Genomic DNA, 16,029 nt, shown 5'->3' with positions numbered 1-16,029 from the left:
TCAGCAAGAATTGATGTTGCAGTTTTGAGTCAAAAGGCAATCTGGAGGCAGAATCCCTTCCTCTTCTGAAGACATCAGTCTTTTCTCTTAAATCTTTCAAGTGATTGCATAAGGCCCACTCACCTTATAAGGTAATCTGCTTTACCCAAAATCTACTAATTTAAATGGTACTCACATCTAAGAAAAAGTAGCTTCACAGCAACATCTAATCTGGTGTTGGAACAAACTGGGTACCGTAGCCTAGCCAATTTGATGCATAAAATTAACCGTCACAAAGAAGTACAATTTACACAGAATAAAATGGACTCATGCTATGCATATAGTTAGATGAGTTCTGAAAATATACTCCCTACATCTACCACTTCATTCGGGATACAGGACATTTCCTTTAACCTTGAAAGTTATCTCCCGGACCTTTACAACCACTGAACTGCTTTCTATCATTATGGATCCAATTGGTCTGTGCTAGAATTTTTTATAGGTTGAGTCATATAATATGTACTCTTTGTGCCTGGCTTTTCTTTTTTATTGTGGTAAAATATACATGACACAAAATTTATTGTTTTCACTATTTCTAAGTGTACAGTTCTGTGGCATTAAGTACATTCACATTGTCGTGCAACCATCACTACCAACCATCTCTAGAACTTCGTCTTCCCCAGTTCAGACTCTGCCAGCTAAATGCTCCCTACCCAGTCTTTCCTTTCCCCTGCCCCTGACAACCTGTCCCCATGAGGTCAACTACTCTAGGTACCGCATATAAGTGGAGTCGTAAAATATGTGTCCTGTTGTGACTGGCTTATTTCATAATGCCTTCAAGATTCCTGTATGTTGTAGCATGTGTTTGAATTTCCTTTCTTTTAAAGACTGAATGATCTTCCACTATCTGTACATATCACAGTTTTCCATTCATTTATTGATAGCTGTGTACTGTGTGCCTGGCTTCTATCATTTCACACAATACTTTGAAATTCACCCATTTAGTTGCTTATATCTGCAGTGTTTCACTAGGTGATTTTGATGATTCTCAAACTCTGCTGGTCAAATGAATGCTGGAATGTGTTTTCCTTTGTTTGTTTGTTTTTCTCTTTTTGCTTTCTTTCTCTGGCTTATTGTTAGCCAGTCAGACTATTATATGTCTGTCTGTGGTAAGAAATTTCTGTCACTCGTAGGGCATGTTCCATGACAAGGACAAGGAATGGACCACAGTAGCAATTTACAATTGTATGGCACTGTCCACTTATTTTTGTGCCTTGTGTCACGTAATCCTCTTAATAACCCTATGATATGTCATTATCCCCACCTTACCCAAAAGAAAGCCTAGGCCACCAAGGATTAAGTGGTGATGTGCCCAAGGTCACACACTTGGCAAGTGGCAGGACTGTCATTTGAACCCAGTTCTTCTGAGCCAGGTTCAGTGCTCACAGCTGCCTGTGCATTTATTTGAAGGGCACAAGGAAAGTTCCTATCACAAAAATAACTCCCCCATAGCTTGTCATGGTGCTTGAAATTGCTGGCATAAATTGACATCTTTGAGTCCTGAGACTTCTACAATTCTCTAGAAATTCCTCTTAAAACAGCCCTAGGGATGAGCTGCCAAACTCATTCAGTAGGAATCCCTGGCTCAGTTCATAAAAACAAACAAACAAACAAAAAAACAGTTTCCATTTATTGAAGCTATCCCACATCCCTGGCTCTGTGCTAGGCTCCTGCATTCCTTGAATACCTGACTTCCTTGTCAGAATAATCCTGAGAGGTTGATTATTATCCCTCCCATATTTTACATAAACTGGGCCCAGGGTGTTTAAGTGACTTCCCCAAAGTTACAAGCAAGTAACTGGAGGAACCTGTTTTTTATCTTAAATCTGACTGGCTGTATAGACAAAGTTTTTAATCATTATAGTATAGTAAACTCTTCTTTTAATAAGACACTGGAAGTGGGGAAGTGAGTAAGAGATAAGAACACTCCTAAGGCAAATAGCTGGAAAAGTGGGTCCAATTGAACTTTTTTGCATAAGTCTGTCTGGGGCTGGGTTGAATTTCTACTTATGAATGACTTGCTATGAAAAACTTATAAAGGTCCTTCTGTGTTATTTTCTTCTTACTCTTTTTTTTTAACATCTCCTTCTCCAGTAAATTCTTCATTTGTGCAGGATTTGTATTTGGCACTTTTTCTGAGTGTATCCAGGGAGTGTTGTTGAAATGTTTCTTACTGCATGCCCTAATGAACTAATGGTATTAATCGTAGTAAAGGAAGAACAAGAATGTAAGATTCATGCTGCTCTTTGATTAAAGCTTCTTAGAGAGAATCTTACCTCAGAGCGTTGTTGTTTTAATGGCCTCCTACAGGTATTTTTCGGAGAGGTCTCCGAGGGCTTTATTTCCCTGCTCCCTGTAGCAGCGCCTGTCAGCTTCCATGCTGCATGTATTATACTTCAAAGGCGAGCCTGCGTAATTTGCCTATTTCTGCATCTTAGAGCAGAGTCGAACAATGCCAAGTAGGCTATCATGTGTTGACAAGAAGTCAGCAGGAAAGGCTAGTCAGGTAATCATCAAGTTGATATATTTGAGACGCTGTGTAGTCCTTTCAGCTAAGTACTCTCTCTGCCCTGTGAGAATCGATTAATCAGGAGGAGTTCAATTTAGGGTCCCGCTTATGCCATTTATTGTGTTAGTGCCTTAAATGGGAATATGTGATATAAGCCTCTGTTATGGGAATAAAAGTCTACCAAATTACCAATTTCTTAAGAATTGCCTTTGATGTAGATGATGCCAGAAATAGAGTGCCTTTGGGTTTGCTAAATATTGAACAATTTTCATGAAATGGCAGCAAAATGGTTTTCTGGAATTCAATGATTTTTTTTTGCTGCACCACAATTGAGTTTTATATGTTTAAAATCTTTTTGAAATACTGCCCTAAATTTTACAGCTAATTTTCTCAGAATACTCAAACATTTTTAAATGACCTTTAGAATGCACTTCTAAAATTTTATGCATTAGTAAAGGCATTTCTATCGAAAAACAAAATTTTCAAATTGTATATACTCTTCTCAGTTTAAAGAGACAGGCTAGGATGGGTTGTTTGGTTTGGTTTGGTTTGGCTTTTTTTTTTTTTTTGCTTGTTTGTTTTCTGATATGTGATGCCAAAAAAGCTAAAACAGTGATTTTTTCTAAAGATATTTCAACTCCATTAGTTTTATATTTTTAAAAAATGAAAATAAAACATTTAATTTGTTGACCATATTTCATTTTACATACTGCAGTAGAACATCACATCTTTCAGAGAAAAATCAATTACATTTTATTTACTTTCCCCAGACTGAGTTTAATGCCAATCAGAGGTATATAAACTTGTATGCTGGCTGCCTCTCTTAAGAAATTTTTGGCAAAAATAGCCACCCCAGCAAATTGCTTTTACCACACAGCTAGAATCACTCCATGGACCAAACTTTGAAATATTGCATCTTACTTGCTCATTTTATAGAACATTTTCCTCACTACCATCAAGCAATTTGCTGGAAAGAAATATGCCAAATGACCCAAAACAATGTAAATCTGAAATTCGATAATTGATTGTTAGTAATATGGTGCCTTTATCTTCTGAAAGAGGAGAGACATTTCAATTACATTGTCTCAAATGTACCAAGAAAGAAGGATAATAAAGTTAAATACTTTGTGTTGTTTTTCCCCATTACCAGGATTTATTGTTCATCAGCAGGTAATGTTAGATCTTTTTAAAAAGGGGTGATCTTGGACACATTTGTCTATCAAACAACTGAGATATAGCAGTGGAAAAGTATAAGCCAGAACATTTCAAAACTCATTTATCCAAATCTAAATATCAGTCTGATGTAGGAGGGGAAAAATTCACATATTCTTTTAGTGTCATATGTGGATGGGTGCTGGAAATAGATATGGCTGGCTGAAGCTCCTGTAGAATAAGGACTACAGACCGAGAAAAATGAGAGAAATGATAACCCAGCCCCAGGGGGTCCAGTCTGACCCAACATGCATCCCTGTTGCAAACCTGCATTGCTGGGTTTCTCACTCTCTCTGGGTTAAATGCAGTTCTGACCTGTGCTGGTTTCTGGGGCTGGAATTGTGAGGGCCAGTCAGACCTTGAAATATGGGCAGCATTGAGAAGGGTGGGAGTCTAAAGTATTAGGTCCACAGTGGCAAAGCCAATCATAGCAAGAGCTGGACAAAAAAGCAGGGGAGGCTATTGGAAAAATGAAAACTAGGAATTTCAGAAAGCCTTCCAGAGGTGACTTGAAGCCTGGGAAAGAAGCTATTTATGATAAGTTCCTTCTCGGTGGGAGGAAGCTGATAAAAACCCTGCCAGCTATGACCTCCACCTTAGAGAGTGGATACTATAGTGACCATGGCAGAGATAAGAAGCCAGGCAGCGTGTATCCTTACAGAAGGTCTGAATAAAGAAATCCAGACAGCAGCAACAGATCCTCCCTGGGGTATCCTAACGAGTTCCCAGAGTTGTAATATCTTGGGGAAGGAAAGGAAAAAAACTGTTTTCAGAGACATCAGATATCAACATATTCAAAGAATCATTAAATTTCTGAAGTAATATTTTGTACTTGCATGTAAATGTGTTTCTTATGGAGTGCATGTGAGCCAAGCACCCACAGCCACGGAAAGACCTCTTTGTCTGGAGAAGATGACGGCTGGATTTCTGAACTAGTTATAAAGGTCAAGTCCATGGGTTAGCATGCTAAACAGTAAGATCTATCTATGTGCTTGTGGTAAAACCTTAATTGTGTTCAAAAATTGATTTGGGTAAAGAGAAGAACTTGATATAGTTATAAACAGGAAACAGAGCTTGAATGTCAGGCTAAAGACTTTGGATTTGATTTAACTGGACAACTATTAATTAATTTATTTTCATTTTTGACACTTTTTGAAGAAATTTTCTTTTGCTCTCTTCCCTTTAATCCTCACTTGATTTTTTAAATTGATTTGAGAAGAGAGAAATCAACATGATAGAGAAAGATCGATTGGTTGACTCCCATATGCGCCCCAACTGGGCATGGAACATGCAACCTAGGTACCTGCCCTGACCAAGGATCAAACTTACAACTTTATGGTGTATGGGACAATGCTCCAACCAACTGAGCCACCTGGCCAGAGTGCTTCACACTCTGAAATGAAAGAAACTCAAGCCATTTAACTTTGGCTCAGGTGTCTCATTACTACAATGAAAGTCTTGGGTTAGGTTTCTGAGATCTCTTCCAATTTACAATTGTGAGTCTGGGCAGGGTAATAAAAACAAAAGTAAGTGTTGTACATGCACACTTAATAGTGAAATAGGGACAAGTTGTTTTAACCTGCTAAATGATTCAGTTCCTAAAAGAGATTATCTGCAGATTGGGAGTAGGGTGGATCAGATGTTATAATCTTGTATAAATGATGGTAACGCATTCCTCCCTGTTTCTTTGCTTTTGCGCCCCATACTTTACTGTTCAACAAACACTCCCCCAAAGGTGGGGAATGTGTTGGTGGTAGAGTCCCAGTTGATTGTATATATGGCAATACATTTGTAACATGTTAACATAAGTGTAGTTTAAACTTCCTGGATGATTTGTTTTCTTCCAAACTTATGTTAACAAAGATTGTCATGAGTTTTAAAGAGAGAGCCATGAAAATAAAGCACATGCTAACCATATCAGATATACCTAATGCCATAATCATTCCAAACTAAATATAATCTACTTCCTACTTCCAGAGAAGATTCTCCAACTATGTGCAATACATGCTTGCTCATGCTCTCTCACTCTTCCCTCAAAATTCCCCAGGACTTCTGAAACATAGACCCACTCCATAAAGGTGGAAATTGTGTCATTCACAGCTATATCCCCAGACCTAGCCAATCTCCACAGAGTAGGGGCTCATTAATGTATTTTTATGTGAAGTGGCGAAATGTTTAAACACAGCCCCAAAGGATGGCATGGATCCTGTGGAGAAGACTCCTGAGGGGTCCAGGTAGTCAAGGCAACACTCTAAGGGTTCGGGAGACATGCTGGAAACCGGCAGGAGCAAGGCTGGCTAAGCAGAGTGGCAGACGATCCCAGATGGATCGCTCAGCATTACCCAAACCGGGCTCATGCCCAGGGACAGGGGGTGTTGTCTAGGCTGAGCCCGGGGAAGAAGCCCAGTCTCATTAAGAAGGGAAGCAAGGACGGAGAAGGCAGTAAGCCCTGGCATCTAATCCCCAGGCTGGGCCTGGCACAGGACTGTCAATGGGTAGAAAATAAAAAAAACCTGTTGGAGCTAAGATCTAATAATAATTTCTTAGTCATCACCTATAACTGTATTCCCACCCAAAAAAAAATACACAGATAAATAAATCACTATTTAAAAATAAACATTCAATTTCTTTCCAAAGATGATGGCAAATATCTTTAAGGAATATTATTATAATAATGAAGTATTGGAGACAACCTAAATATTTAAAAATAGTGGTTGGTTTTAAAAATATATGGGGCCTGGCTGCTGTGGCTCAGTGGATTGAGTACCAGCCTGCAAACCAAAGGGTCACTGGTTCCATTTTTAGTCAGGGCACATGCCTGGGTTGTGGGCCAGGTCCTCAGATGGGAACACATGAGAGGCAACCACACATTGATGTTTCTCTCCCTCTCTATCTCCCTCCCTTCCCCTCTGTCTAATAATAAATAAATAATTTTTAAAAAAAATAAATAAAAGTATATAGGATTACCATATACTAATACCATAGAGCAATGTAAAGTCACTTGTAAATATTCTTTTAAAATGTTATTAAGTGAAAAAATAAGGTAATAAATAACTAGCATTGCATGTTTTAATAAAAAAATTAATTTGTCTACAAATGAAAGAGTTTAAAAAATATAAACTAAGACATTACCAGTGGTTTTTATTCAGTATTGGATTACATTTTTTTTCTTGTTTCCTTATATGAAATTCTTATTTTTTTTTCCATAGTGAACATGTATTGCCTCTAAAATAAGAATACAGCAGCAAAAATTTTTTAATTAACAAGCAATAAATTTATCTTTGGTGCGCCAAGTTACAGAAAGGCCTCTGAGTAGAATGGCACATGTCTTTACAAGTCCTAAGAAATGGGCTGAGCCTCTGGTGTGGGTCTGCCCCCGGAGTGAGCCTTTACCTCGCAGGAGCCTCCAGCACAGAGGTTTCCATTTCTATTGTACCCAAAGAATGTAGGATATTGTTATGTGGTGTATAAACTGTGGGTCAGAGCAGTAATGTAAAAATAATAAGAGTAGTTTTGCTTCAAGAAATCCAACTTAATTTCGAATGATTGAATTCCAATTTATAAGCCTGAGGTACATTAGAGTTTGAATGCTTTTTGTTTCCTCTCAAATCCACATTAATACTTGGCTCAGCACTCAAAGGGAAGCAATTCAGCACCAAAGGTGCAATTTTTCTTCAAGAATGCTAAAATCAATTTAGCTGTTCGGCTTGTAGTTAATGGTGAGTTGTAGTCTCAGATGCCAAATTTTCTTCCAATTATAGGTGTACATTACTGGGACTTATATTAAAAAAATATGTAAAACCTTCCTTCTTAAATCTTAGAATTGAAGCCCTAAAGGAAAAGAACTAGATGCACTTAACAGAATTTCTACCCTCAGCTATAAATTTGTAAAACCAGCTTGATCATTGCTTGACTTTTTAGAGAAGATTTTCTTATTTTATCTGAGTATACTTTTTTGTATGAAATATGTTTTTGTCTGGACTGTACTGAAAAGTAACTTAGTATTTTGCATGTGGCTTACTGGAAAGATTCTCAGAATACAGCTTGGAAATCATTAATGTCCCATGAATTTCTAAAAGTATCCTCCATATGAACTGACAAAAATTACCAAAATGTAATCCCATATAAGTGCATTTTTCCCCACTGCGGAAAAAATCCTACATTGTTAAATCCGTTGTTATTTTAAAGCACACACGTATGCACACACACAGCACATTAATATTTCCAAAATGTAAATCAGTCATACCACACACTCTTAGAATTAGATATGAAAGGTATCAAGGTATCTTTGAAAGAATGTGAATGTTGAAACCACAGAAAATTGATTTTAAGTTCTAGTTCAGTCAATTACTATCTGAGTGTAGGAGCAAATTACTTGATCTGCCTGAGCCTCCTGTTTAAAAAAAAAAAAGTACAATAAACATTTACACAACAGACTTGTGAAAATTAGGGGAAAATAGTATGTCTTAACTACTAACAAATGCTAAGTATTTAATAAATGCTAGCTGAGGGCTTGTTTATTATCTGTTTGTTTCAATTTACTATAAGCTCCTTGAGGGCAGGAAGTATATTTCCCTTATACCCCCAATGTTTTAGCACAATTTCTAACTCTTAGTAGTTGCTCAGGAAACATTCATTGAATAAATTAATGGAACATTATGGTATCCTACAAGGACTAAGTCTTCCTAATCAGGATCATTTCTGACCATATCATAAGGTGGTAGAGTAAATCTTGCTAGGTTTCTAATTCCTTTCAAATTTTATCATTCCAGTGTCATATATATCTTACCTCCAAATCTTTTCTTTTCACTTCTCTCAAACCTAGAGTACATTTTCGTGTCCAGTGTCCCCCATTTTGCTTGCTATTCAATCTCCCACATTTTCCATCACTTCCTTAACATTAAGCACTTCTTCCTTACTGAGCCAATGTAATTTCAATTTGCAGTTCCCCCATTGCCTCCCCAACTTTTGAAAAACCACAATGTTTCTTTTAAAAGATTATTTTATTTTCTAGATAAGTGGAGAATGTATCAGATTTTTTCATTTTACCACAGCAAAATTTTTGATATATCTCCAAGGGATAATGTCTCTGAGTGGTGGTCTGACCACCACGCCAGCCTGACCACCTGTGTCAGGGGAGCAATCGGCTTTCACATCCACGTAGGTCAGTTTTCTGCTGTTCCACCTATTTTCCCTCAGACACTTTGCGTTCTACTTCCCCCTTTAGGTTTGTGCATATTCACTCAGTATGTACCTCGTCATAAGCTTTCCTAATCTCTTATTCCCTTCAGTGTAGCTGTTCCTCTTGAATAAGATGAACTTTATCAGTTAGATCAGTTAGAATACATATATTGTGAGGCCAAAGTCAGTTTACAGTTGCTCTTATGGAAAATAATGCAACAGTTAATAAATGACAATAAAAGACTAGACTCTATGTTTTCATATTCACAACTGTAAACTAACTTTTGCCCCACCCTACACATTATGGTTTGATTACAGACAACCTACAAATCTATGTGGTTTAAATTTTTTCCCTCAAACTACCTACCCACCATGGACTGCATGTTCCTCTGTTCCATTTGGCCTCAGCTTAGCACCAGATAATAGGCCAGCTACTACCTACAACACAGTCAAACACCAGACACTATGGCAGAGGGAAGAAGGCCTACGATACATTGCACACTATCTCTTAAAGCTTTCACCTAGAATTGACATGAGTCATTTTTTGCTCATATTTTAATGGCCAGAGCAAGCCCTATACCACTTCTGTCTTGAAAGAAGAGAAGGCAGTACCCTCATACCACCTGTATATAAGAAAAAACAGAAATAACAGGTGATGTGATTAATGCCTGAGACAAATACCTTTCTACCAATTTATTCTGATCATGAGTTCTGTCCCACCTGAGGGTGTTCGTATTTACTTTCATATTTTAAAAATGTCAAGTTCTCTTAATTTATTAACCATACACTCTCAAATAGAAAAATGGGAACCAGTAGTTGAGATAATGATAAACAATGGGAATAACCCCATACAATTGCTTTATTATATACAGATTGTTTTTAGTACAGTTAACTCTAATCCTTAAAAAAATCAACTGTTTGAGAATCACTGGTCTACTAAAAAGAATATCAAAATCTTAAGACAAAACACAGATTTGCCCTCCTGTTTCTCTTTTGTATTTCCTGCCTAACTGTGGATCAACTTCCACTGGAAATTGCACTACTCCCTATAACATGTGGGGATGGCTAAGCCAGCAAAGATTTACACTCGCTCACTTCAGACCCTTCACCGTATTTCAAGATACCCCCCTTAAAGACTGGTGAATCTGATCCTAATGCAGAAAACCCACAACTAGAGGACTGAAGGAGTTCTCCTTGCCACAGAGAGAAGGCCCTGTGAATGTTAATGTCATCATTAATTCCCTCTATGACCTGAGGCAGATCACTTAAGTGCTAGCTGTCTCCTTTTTCTGGTCCAAGGATAATATTAACATACTTCTCTAGTCCTAGTGAGGCATACTATATAGAATTGATTGCAAAAGCATTTTCAGTATATGAGACACTGTGGAGACATTTGATGTGCTCTGAATTCCCATTGTTGCCTACAGTGCTCTTCCTAGAGGTGAATGTCTACCCAGAGAGAGAGAGATGTCTGAGGCAAGGGACTGTTCTATAGGATGGAGAAGTCTGTTCTTGAATTCGCAATTAGGCAGAGTCAGTCATGTCTGTTGTAAATTATATCTGGGGTGTTTGATGTACTGATCTCCCTCCTTTCTGTAGGCATTTTTCTGGTTTCTAGCCTAACCACCTTGCAGAGGAGACAAAATGCAAATTAATTCTTTTTTTTTTTTTGCTGGTAAATTCAAATTAGTCCTCTCTGCCTAGTATGGTATCTCTAGAAAAAAACGTTAGATTGGAGAGTTTGTTATAAATAACACTAGAGCTTTTTTCAGAGTAAGAGTAATGGCGTACTTATTTATCATTTAACTGTTTGCAAAGTGGTTTCATGGCATGTATGATTTTATTTGAGCCTTGGCAAAACTGTAGCATGGACAACATCAGAATTTACAGAGAGGAGACCAAGTTTCAAAAGATTCAGGGTGTTGCCCAAAGTCACCACACTAAGAAATGACAGACTTAACCCCAGATTTTCTGATTGTACATGCAGTAGTCTTTGTTCTGTTGTCCTAGGCTGCCTCTGTGTTTTCTGGCAGAAGTAGGTGACACCCAGCTATGAACCCCATGATCAAATAAAGCCAAGATAGGGTAGGAAAGGGGAGAGTTGAATGAAGAAACAAGCAGAAAGGAAATTATCATTTGAAGCCAAATTCAACATCTTTTGCTTAAGAAGTGAAAAGAACTAACTGTTCCTTCAAGATTAATTTTAGCATTCTAATGAATTATAATTAATTCAGTTGATCAATCAGTTATTTTTCACTAGAGCATTCAGCCAGAATGGGGAGACATAGATATATATAAATCCCAATAAAAATGATGACTTGATTTCTTCATGATAGTATTAGCCAATAACTCCATCTCCCCAAATGACCCCCCACCCAATAAGAAGAATAAGGAGAGTTGGTATTCATTCATTCATTATGCATTAATTTACTACCATTTGCCAAGTCATTCTACTCTAATGGGCGGAGGGAGGGGAAGAACAGATAGGTAAATAGATTACTATAATACAATAAGTGCTATAATATAAAAAAGGACAGCACCAAACCAAGAAGGAAGGGTTAAGAAAACTTTTTGGAAGAGGCAGCCATTAAGGTGAATGAAGCCATTATGTAATCTGGGAAGTCAGAGTTAGTTGGGCCAGTGGTTGGGAAAGGGAGTTCTATTTACCAAGCACAAAGAGTTCTGCTTGGTAAAAGGATTAGGGAAGAGGTGCAAAGCGGAGGGAGGTGGGCTAGAGAGGTAGGCAGGGTTTAGACCTAAGAGACATGGTATGCCTGTGAAGAAATTTTAACTTTATTCTTAATGCTGTTGGAGCCATCAAATTAGAAAAGTCTGTCTGTGGGCCAGAGGAATTTGGGGTCTTGGGAGGTCTGTCTGCTGACCCAGAAAGCCTCAGGGTTGTTAGTGAAATCCAAGAAACAGCAGGGTAAGGAGAGGTTCTGCTCTTTGCTGCATGCTATTTAGCTCATACCTGGGCAAATCAGACACTAGAACTCAGGTTTCCTAATTCCTGCACTGGCATTTTTTTTTTCCTCTCATCCTACAATGCCTTCCCATTTCTTTGGCATTTTCTTTTTTTAGAGAATTCTATTCCTTTTGTAATGTGTGCTGAGACACCAGAGCATTTTTAAAGGTAATCTCCTCTCCATACATATTTATCATGGTGACGGTAACGTTTAGACACTCTCACCGGCAATCCCATCCATGCAATCTCACTTGGTTTCCTTCTGAGAATGAGAAAGCTATTTTTACTTCTATGGGTGAAAATCAAGAAGCCCTAAATTTCTCTAGCTAAATACTTTAAACTTGAAGCTTTAAGTTGTCTTCATATTGCAGTTCGGAGAATAAAGCAAAGCAGTTGTTTTATTTCATTCTTTAGTATCAAAAGATAACTGCTCATTGTTAATGAGAATTGTAGGGCCAGTTCAACTACAGTGATAAATTCAGAGCATAAAAGATCGTATATCAACACGACCTCACTAACCTTCTCTGTACCAAATGACAAACTGCTAGAAATAGCCTTTGGATCAGGTCACAGACACACTAAAATACTTACCCTTCACCACAGAACTCTATTGAACCCTATCTATCATTTACCACCTTCAATCACAGAAGCCTGCTTCAACGCTAAAGAGAATTTCAAACAAGAACTAAAAGAGGAGGAAAACTTTCTTCAAATAGCCCAACTTCTGATTTTATTTAGCATTTCTTTGAATTTTTGAAATAATGTGACAAAAGAACAGAGCTAGTCACATTAGGCTTGATGCAATTGTGGAAGGACTGTGGTAAAAGGAAAAGAATGGGGTCTTATAGCCGACGCGTATCCACCTGGTATCTGAGCCTCACTTTCTCCTTCCGGAAGAGGTTAGTGTCATATCAACTCTATAACAGTAGGATAGATGTATAACATTCCTTTGTTTTGTTTTTTTTTTTTTGGAACAGCAGAATGAGACCCAGCTAACAGAGACTGTTAAGCTTTTTAAGAGAATGGTGAGATTTAATCAAGGGTTCTAAGACTGCCATCTTCATGTCATATATATTTACTGCACATACTTCAACCCTATCTTCAAATAACTGCCATTAATTACTGTTCTGAATTGTCTACAAAGGACTTTGTCAGTCTACTTAGAGAATAGGGGTTTTAAATATATCTTCTTCAGGGAAATTAATATACTCCTCAACCACCATTGACCACTCTAACATTCCTGTGCTATTTTCACGTATTTTTCATGTGAGATAGAAATATTTGGGGAGGTGTAAAAATTAAAGTATATTCTTGTGTGGGTTGTTGAACTTCATAGTTTGTCAGTGGGTAATTAGTGAGATTTTGCACTGTGCATAGCACTTATGCATTTGACTTTGGGATAGGCAGTGTGGCTAACTGGAGAAGCAATACTGAGCCACACACACACAGTCCTTGCATTTGTAAAGCTGACAAGGGTAATAGCCAAGATGATTTGCTGAGTGAGTGAATGAATGAATGAATGGCTCTTACCTTTGACAAACTTTTAACACAAAAACTGCATTTTCCTATGACTGTGTATAAATTACAACAAAACAACTAGTCAATAGATTTTAAAAATATATCTATTGTAATTTTAATTTAAGCTTTTTAAAAGTTTTTTTGTCAGGTCTTTATTTACATATATATCATTTAGTCAAGTGCTGGGGTCCAGCCTCAGTGGGAACTCAGGGTCCAGCCTCGGCAGGGTCTCAAGGTCCCCAAAGGATGCACGGCTAAGGTGAAGCAAATGAAGCAAGACACCTGGTGGGGTGCCGGAGGAGAGCCAGGCTTTTTGGGCCCGACTGACTCACCAAGAAAAATCAATCTTTATTTTCATAAGGGAGGTTATACAACATTCAATGCATAGTGTGATTATTAAAACAGAAATGGTTACCATAGAAATAATTTCGAAAAATACAGAAGGTTTTACAGATCAATCACATTAAACAAAGAAATAACTGAAAAGGACAGGAGGTCCCACAGATCAACCATATTAAACAAAGGTTATTTTGACCAAGAGGGTCATTAATCAGATAGCCAATGAAGCTATACGGGCACAAACTTTCAGGTGCCAATTAGTAACTAGGTATCTATTAAGATTCTAGGGATTGGTCTAAATTAAAAGGATGCAAGGGGTGATTTATAGGTATACAGAAATCAACTATTGTCCATTGAGGTTAAATTTGTCTCGGTTAGGTAACTGGTTTTTTGCCTAGGTTTTTTGATTTATATATCTTGGGGGGAGGGGGCATGTTTTGTGTGCATTTCCATGTATTGAGATTATTATTTTCAACTAGAACTCCTTGCTTCTTTACACTCCTGTCCAGGTTATGGGAGGGGTAGTGGCTCTAATAAATCTTAAGCTTTTGAGTGGTGATTCCTTAAGAAACATCCCTAACAACAGCTTCCTTCAGCATTCTGGCAGTTGGTCTGCCCATAGTTTAATTTTTGTCCTTAATTTCCTAGGTAGGGGGAAGTAGGCAGCATTAGGGTTGCTAGGGGTCTCTATTCTGTGGTCAGCAAGTCATTTCATGCAGAATCAGAGGCATAGTGCAGATTTTTTGTTATAACACACAGGTATCCAAAAATCCCACCACCTATTGCTAGCAGGGACAGGCATACAGGAGGAGCTAGACAGGAGATCCGGCCACAGTCACTTCTGCTGTGCAGATGTGTCTCATCCGATCTGTCTGTGTCAAAGGGCAGCTATTGGTCAGCTCCCAACAGTCAAGAAAAAGAAAAATCAAAGCATGGATATTGTACCACTCAGAAAAAATACATGTATAATAACAAAATACATCTATCAGCTGCACGCGATTTTAAAAGGATAGCTTTCTAAGTCAGAAAATGCATGACTTTATCCAATGCCATGTGACACACTGAAGCCTTGCAGCATTCCTGCTTTTCCAGCTTGTGCTGTGGGAGACCACTTTATTATGGAGTCCCACTGGATCCTCAACAGCTAAACCTCTGCTGAGAGGCTCTGAAGAGTTTTTGTCGTTACCATTAAGGAAACTTCAGTAACATTCTAGTCCATAAATCAGAAATGGGGATGACCATGCCCCTGCTCGTGGCTAACACTTAAAATAACAGTGTGGTGAATATGGCAGAATGTGGATATGTTGTTGGGCATGGAGGGAACTCCCCAATACAGTAAGCCATATTCCTGGCCCCATTCAAAAATCCATCAATGAATCATATATTCATAGAGAACCAGCTACATACTTGGTGCTGTAGTGATTTAAAGAACTGTAAACTGTTTCCACCATCAAGATTATTCCATTCTAACCAGAGAAATCAGAACAAGGCATGAGCAACAAATGCAGAGACATCCCCAAGCCATCACTGTCATGGCAGAACAAAAATTAAAATACAGGTGCTCTCAGTGAGGTATAAGCTGTTCATTCCAGTTACCTTACCACTGTCATTAGTCCTGTCACAAAATCAATGTAGAAACAAAACAACAATGGCTCATGCTGCTGCCCAGCCAGATGATATGAACTTTGGCCAAAAGTGGCAGGTGTTACAGGAATGCTATTTTCATACAGCTTCCTTTTCTCCCTTGGATCTTCAAAGCCAACAAACCTGATCAAATCCTTCTCACACTGCCAGTCCTTTGCTTCTCTTTCCTGTGCCTCCCATGAGATCACCCCAGGCCCACCCAGAGGATACAAGATAATCCTCAATCTCAAGACCCACTAATTAGCAACATTAATTCCATCTGCAACATTAATTCCCCTTTGTCCTATAATCTAGCATATTCATACTTTGGGGGATTAGCGTGTGGACATCTTTGGGGAGTCATTATTTTGCCCAACACTGTATCAGTCTGCTCTGCCTGCCATAGTAAAGTATCATAGACTGGGTGATTTAAACAACACAAATTTCTTTTCTCACAGTCTAGAAGCTTAAAGTTTGAGATCAGAGCGCCAGTATGGTCGATTTCAGATGAGAACTCTTTTCCTGATTTTCAGATGGCTGCCTTCTGCCTGTGTCATCACCTGGCAAACTGGGTGGAGGGTGCTCTCTGGTGTCTCTTCTTACAAGGACACTAATTCTATGGAATCAGGGTCCCTCCCTTATG

At 38.3% G+C, this 16,029-nt stretch overlaps 1 protein-coding gene across 6 annotated transcripts in view; it reads left to right on the top strand.

The window, feature by feature from the left end:
* The window catches only part of HS3ST5 (heparan sulfate-glucosamine 3-sulfotransferase 5), a 256,859-nt gene that overhangs the window by 195,003 nt on the left and 45,827 nt on the right, over nucleotides 1-16,029 (top strand). The window contains exon 1 of one of the 6 annotated variants that reach the window (XM_045843799.1): nucleotides 12,557-12,805. The exons of the other annotated variants lie outside the window; for them this stretch is intronic. The gene's annotated coding sequence lies outside the window, so the exon portion shown is untranslated. Of the gene's footprint in view, nucleotides 1-12,556; nucleotides 12,806-16,029 lie in introns of those variants that run through there. 6 annotated transcript variants of the gene reach the window in all.

The sequence above is a fragment of the Phyllostomus hastatus genome, unplaced genomic scaffold (genome assembly GCF_019186645.2).
Source record: "Phyllostomus hastatus isolate PE091 unplaced genomic scaffold, TTU_PhHast_1.1 phas_contig_40, whole genome shotgun sequence".
Classification (NCBI taxonomy): domain Eukaryota; kingdom Metazoa; phylum Chordata; class Mammalia; order Chiroptera; family Phyllostomidae; genus Phyllostomus; species Phyllostomus hastatus.
Note: the sequence above shows the minus strand (reverse complement) of the source record. Positions and strands in the feature narration are given on the sequence as shown.